Source organism: Camelina sativa, chromosome 8 (genome assembly GCF_030686135.1).
Source record: "Camelina sativa cultivar CO46 ecotype springtype chromosome 8, ASM3068613v1".
Taxonomy (NCBI): domain Eukaryota; kingdom Viridiplantae; phylum Streptophyta; class Magnoliopsida; order Brassicales; family Brassicaceae; genus Camelina; species Camelina sativa.
The window spans coordinates 18,642,238-18,648,758 of NC_141887.1; the positions used below are offsets into that span (position 1 = coordinate 18,642,238).

A 6,521-nucleotide genomic window follows, 5' to 3' on the forward strand; every position below is an offset into this window, starting at 1 on the left:
TTGTAGTAATTTTGTGAACTCTGAGCTGTTTCAGTGATCTCTTTCTTATCATATGTTATTACTTGCTTATCTCAGGAGCTCAGGTTTTGTTGTTGTCTAAAACACACTTGGAAAACCAAACAAAGACAGGTTCAGTGTTTTTTTCAGAAGCAATGGTACCTTTTTTCTTTTTTTTTGTGATGTTTGGTTTCAAAGATGAGTTGCAAGTATTTTATGAATGAATCACAAACCATAAAAGAAACCTACAAACTCCTTTTTACAACATCTGGTCTCAACCCTTGACAGATTTGTAGGAGATCCAGAGTTAGATTTCAGTGTTTAGGCAAGAGACCCTCTATCTGAGCCATTTCACAAAGAACAATGGTGCTCACAAGAACCTCTGCTCTGTATGGGACTTTGTTGAAGTCACACTGTGTCCACGGAGTCCTGTCTCTTAGCCTTGCAACTGTCTGACTGATTGTCCCTTGTTCCACTTCTCCGCTCATCTCTTCAACACATAGCCACACATGCAAACAATATAAATGTCACGTTAACTACGTGAACTATTATCATTATATAAGAACATCCATAAACAAACATATGTTATGTGTATAAACATCATAAACATTAATTTTTGGTCGGAATCTGGCGTTGACCACTGTTGACCGGCATTGACCAAAAAAATATTTTTTCTTTTCTTTTTTCCTAATAATATTTTTTTTGTTTTTATGTATTTTTGATAAACAAATAAAAAGATTAAATGATTTGTATAATTTATAAAAACAAAATATAACAACAAAAAGTTATACACAAAAAAATACAAGAAATAGTTGATAATGTCTTGGATATATTTCAAATGACATAACCTTATAAATAAGTAAAAAGAAAAAAAAATTTAAACCCCCATCTTTGAAAATACAAAACAAAAAATGATTTTTAAAACTGAAATGTATATATTTCTTATAGTTTTATAAAATAATCTACTACACATAAAATTTTGGTGGTATAGTTTTATTATATTATTTTTGATATATTTTCTGAATTAACAAAATTAGTTACTAGATATACCACAAATTTTTTTTTTTTTTTTATTAGGAGATTCCAATTTGTGTTCCCGTCTGAAGAATCTATGGAGACTGTGTTACGCCGGGGCCCATGGTCTTTTGCCGAACGTATGCTGGTCCTCCAACGTTGGTCCCCTGACATGGACCCTCCTCTTCTCAGTTCCATTCCCTTCTGGATCCAAATCCGGGGAATTCCTCTGCAATTCATGAATCTGGGAGTAATCGATAGTATTGCTCGATCCCTTGGCGACATTCTGGGTGTGGAATTCGATGAAGCCACCATCAATCGAGTCCAGTTTGTTTGTGTGTATATTAACTGGAATGTGAATCACCCGCTGCAGTTTCAACGAAACTTTCAATTCACTCATGGAGTGAACACGGTGCTCAAGTTCTTCTATGAACGCCTTCGGGGTTTCTGCGAGATCTGTGGAATGATGACCCACGATTCAGGCAACTGCCTCATACAGAATGGTGGGGGAAATAACTCAGATGATGATGATGTGGACGATGATAACCATGAACCACATGGTAATCCTGGTGTCCACATTCAAGAATTAGGGGAAGATGGACAGCCAATTGCAGAAGCTGATGAAGAAGAGTACCACTTGGATGCTCCTCAATTTGCTGAAGAACCTCATGAGGATGCGACTTCTAATGGATCTGATGGTTTATCTGATATCGATCCTGATCATAATGCACTTGAAGATATCTCCTCTGGACGCTCACATGATGAAGTGGACACGACTATGGATATCATGACAACCCATGTACCCTCCTTTGCTGCAGAACAGATTGCTCCTCCGAGTCCACAGGACCTGCTGGATCGAGAAACGCGGAAACGTAGGCAAACCTTTGAGATTGAGAAAGAGGATGGTAATAGTAAGCGTCAAAATAACTCTGTGCAACAACCATGGTCTCCCCCTCTGGAGAACGACAATGAGTCAAGTGAGAACTCACACAATGCTAACAATGATGAAGCCGAGGTGGGGCTTGTTCCACCACCAGTCCCATGAGAGTTAGAGTTTGGAACTGTCAAGGACTAGGACAACCCTTGACAGTTCGACGCCTAGAGGAAATGCAAAAACTGTATTTCCTGGACATGTTGTTCCTAATCGAGACAAAACAACAAGACAACTATGTTCGAGATTTGGTAGTAAGTTTGGGTTATGAAGATATGTGTTTGGTCTCTCCTAGAGGTTTAAGTGGTGGTTTAGCTGTATTTTGGAAAAAGCATGTTTCTATTCAAGTTATTTCCCAAGATGTAAGACTTGTAGATCTTTATGTTGAATACAAATCTTTTAATTTCTACTTGTCTTGCGTCTATTGTCATCCTATGCCAAGTGAGAGACACCATCTCTGGGAAAAACTTCAACGAATCTCAACTAATAGAACTGGCCCATGGATGATGTGTGGAGATTTCAATGAAATCTTAGAACCCTCAGAAAAGAAAGGTGGTAGACACAGAGGTCAGGCAAGTTTTCGAAAAACTTTAAAGACATGATCAGTGTATGTAACATGAAAGATCTACGTTTTAAAGGCAATCTGTACAGCTGGGTTGGAAAACGACAGAGAGAAACTATACAATCATGCCTTGATCGAGTTTTTATTAATACAGATTGGCATACCATGTATCCTGCTTCAGAAACTGAGTTTTTACCGATTGCGTGATCAGATCATGCCCCAGTTTTTATTGATGTTGCTGATGAAGTTGCTACAAAACGAGGTCAGTTTCGATAGGATAAATGATACATCAATTGCAATGAATTTGTGGAATCAGTGAAGCGAGGTTGGAATAAGGGTCATACAGATTTTCATGGAGGCATACAGAATAAGTTATCTTATTGCCGAAAAGAGTTAGCTAAGTAGAAAAGAAGGTTTAAAACTAATTCAGCAGAACATATTCCTTTGCTCCAACATCAAATAGATGCAGCTGAACGTGATCATACAGTACCACTTGATTATGTACAACGGCTACGATCAAAGCTAAATCAGGCTTACCACAATGAAGAAAAATATTGGAAGCTCAAGAGTAGAAACAAGTGGTTACAAACGGGAGACCGCAATACCGAATATTTTCACGCATCAGCGAAGGTACGAAAATTTCGGAACCATCTCAAATCTATTATTGATGATCACAACATCGAACATGTTAGAGATGAAGCTATTGGAGCAATAGCTGCAAAATATTTTCTGGTCTTTTTGCAACTACTCAAACGACTGATCTTGATGATGTGATCTCTGGAATTGACTGCAAAGTTAGTGCAGAAATGAATAATGATCTGACACTACCAGTCACTGATGAGGAGATCAAAAAAGATGTTTATCAGATAGGTAAAGATAAAGCTCCAGGCTTCGACGGATTCATTGCTGCTTTATATCACCAATTTTGGGACTTGATTGGAAGAGATGTTTGTGATATGATTCGTCACTTCTTTGAGACAGGAAAGATTGATAAACGCATTAACCACACACAATTATGCCTCATCCCAAAGCTGGAAGACTCAAAGAGAATGGCTGACTATCGCCCCATAAGCCTCTGTACAGTGAACTATAAAATTATCTCTAAAGTGCTGGTTATGCGATTAAAAAAGTGCCTCGGCTCCATTATATCAGATTCTCAGGCAGCTTTTGTGCCAGGTAGAAAGTATCTCGGATAATGTACTGGTTGCTCATGAGCTTTTAAACTCTCTCAAGTCAAGAAAGGAATGCCAATCTGGCTATCTTGCTATCAAGACAGACATCAGCAAGGCTTACGATCGTGTCGAGTGGAATTTCTTGGAACAAGTTATGCGACAATTGGGATTTGCTGAAATATGGATTCAGTGGATTATGGAGTGTGTCCGTACAGTTTCTTTTGAAGTCCTTATCAATGGTTCTCCATATGGTTATGTTCAACCCACAAGAGGCCTAAGGAAAGGTGATCCCTCTCTCCTTATCTCTTTCTATTTTGCGCTGAAGTGTTGAGTCAGATGTTGCAAAAAGCAGAGAGAGATAGATGTATTCATGGTATGAAGATTACAAGGAACTGCCTTTCGATTTCCCATCTCCTATTTGCGGATGACTCCTTGTTCTTTTGTCGTTCAACAGTTCAGAATGTTGAATATATTGCTCAGATTTTTAAGAGGTATGAAGATGCATCCGGCCAACAGATTAATTACACAAAGTCATCAATCATCTTTGGTATGAAGACTCCAGAGTTACATCGACAAAGACTACAACAGATATTGGGGATATTCAAAGTCGGTGGCGGTAGTAAATATTTGGGTTTACCAGAGCAATTTGGACGAAAGAAAGTAGAGCTATTCGAGTATATTGTTAAGCGGGTGAAAGAGAGAATAGAAGGATGGTCTAAGAAATATTTATCTCCTGCTGGGAAAGAAATACTCATCAAGTCAATAGCGATAGCTCTCCCAGTATACTCCATGAACTGCTTCCTTGTCCCAATTTCAATATGTGATGAGATAAACAGTGTTATTTCATCGTTTTGGTGGGGTAAAAAAAATGGAAAACGCTCAATACCTTGGGTGGCATGGGATCGCATGTCTCTGCCAAAAAAGGAGGGTGATTTAGGATTCAAAGATCTACATAACTTTAACGGAGCTTTACTTGCAAAGCAAGCCTGGAGAATTCTAAAAAACCCAAACAGTCTCTTAGCCAGACTATATCAAGGTATGTACCATCCTCATACATCATACATCCATGCATCTACAGGAAATAACTGTTCCTATGGTTGGAGATCAATACAAGCTGGAAAAGAATTATTACAACAAGGACTTATAGTCCGGCTAGGAAACGGTCAGAACACAAAAATAAGGGAGGATCCATGGCTTCCGACTTTACCTCCTAGACCAGCTCACGGCCCAAATCTCAGTTCGGAAATGAAAGTGGCTGACCTATGGAAAGAAAATAAAAGAGAATAGGACGCAACAACTTTTGAAGGAGTTTTAAACCCTGAAGATCAACGTCTTGCATCACAATTGTATCTTTCCCAGTATGCAGAGGTTGATGAGTATGTCTGGTCTTACACCAAAGATGCTCAATACACGGTCCGTTCAGGGTATTGGGTGGCTACTCATGTTAATCTTTTGGCAGAGGAAATTATTCGACCTCCAGATGGTTCGATAGAACTGAAGAAAGACATTTGGAATCTAGACGTTGCCCCAAAACTACAACACTTTCTCTGGAGATGTCTATCAGGTGCTCTAGCTACAAATGTACAGCTCTGTACAAGAATGATACCAGCAGATCCAGTGTGTCAACGTTGCTGTGTGGAAGAGGAAACGATTAATCACCTCCTTTTTAATTGGCCTTATGCTGAATTAGTGTGGCGAAGTGCGGGTGTAACTGTAATAGGAAATCACACTTCTACTAATACGGTTGAAGACAAATTCCACATGCTTATCATGCTGGCAAAGAAGAAGGATACACCTCGACTAATACGGGTTCTACCTTTCTGGATAATGTGGCGGATATGGAAGTCACGTAATATGTTTATTTTCCAAAAGAAGAACAGACCTCTTCAGTGTGAAGCTCGAAAAGGATTACAAGAAGCAAGTGAGTGGTTAGAAGCCAATGAAAAGAACCAGACAAAAGCTGTAATGATTCATCAAGCATCTATGGAATTGCAAAACAGTAAGTGCAGTAAGTGGACTCCACCACCTCAAGATTGGGTGAAATGCAATTTCGACAGTGGATTCAAGCCTGAACAACCATATACTAATACTGGTTGGCTGATCTGAGACTGTAATGGACGTGTTATTCTCTCGGGTTGTGCAAAACTCCAGCCTGCACAATCAGCTTTACAAGCAGAAGCCTTTGGATTTCTACATACTCTTCAACTGATGTGGGTACAAGGATTTCAACAGGTTTGGTTTGAGAGTGATAATTTGGAGTTAGTCAATCTGATTAATTCAGGCAAAGATGATCAGAAGATAGGTACTCTTTTGTACGATATACGACACTGGATGCTGAAGTTACCATATGCTTCGATAGACCACATCAATCGGGAGAAAAACTCAGCTGCGGATGTTCTTGCCAAAAATGCATTACGTATTGAATATTTGTATCAAGTATATTGCTTTCCACCACACTGGTTGGTCAACTATTTGTATCATCCCTTTACAATTTAATAAAATGTCTAAGAGGTTAAAAAAAAAAAAAATACCACAAATTTTGTTTGTCATAAAATTTTTAATTTGGTATATAATTTTATTATATTTTTTTGTCGTATAACTTTTTGTTGTTATATTTTGTTTTTGTAAATTATATAAATCATTTCATCTTTTTTTATTTATTTATAAAAAATATATAAAAACAGAAAAATTATTATTGTTAGGAAAAAAATTGAATATTTTCTGGTCAACGCCGGTCAACACTGGTCAACACCGGATTCCGGCCAAAATTTAATGTTTATGGTGTTGTATACATAACTTATGTTTGTTTATGGATGTCCTTATGTGATGACAATAGTTCACGTAG

At 38.1% G+C, this 6,521-nt stretch overlaps 1 pseudogene; it reads left to right on the plus strand.

The window, feature by feature from the left end:
• Window positions 1–360: 360 nt before the first annotated feature.
• Window positions 361–6,172, plus strand: LOC147940140 (uncharacterized; annotated as a pseudogene).
• The last annotated feature ends 349 nt before the right edge of the window (window positions 6,173–6,521 follow it).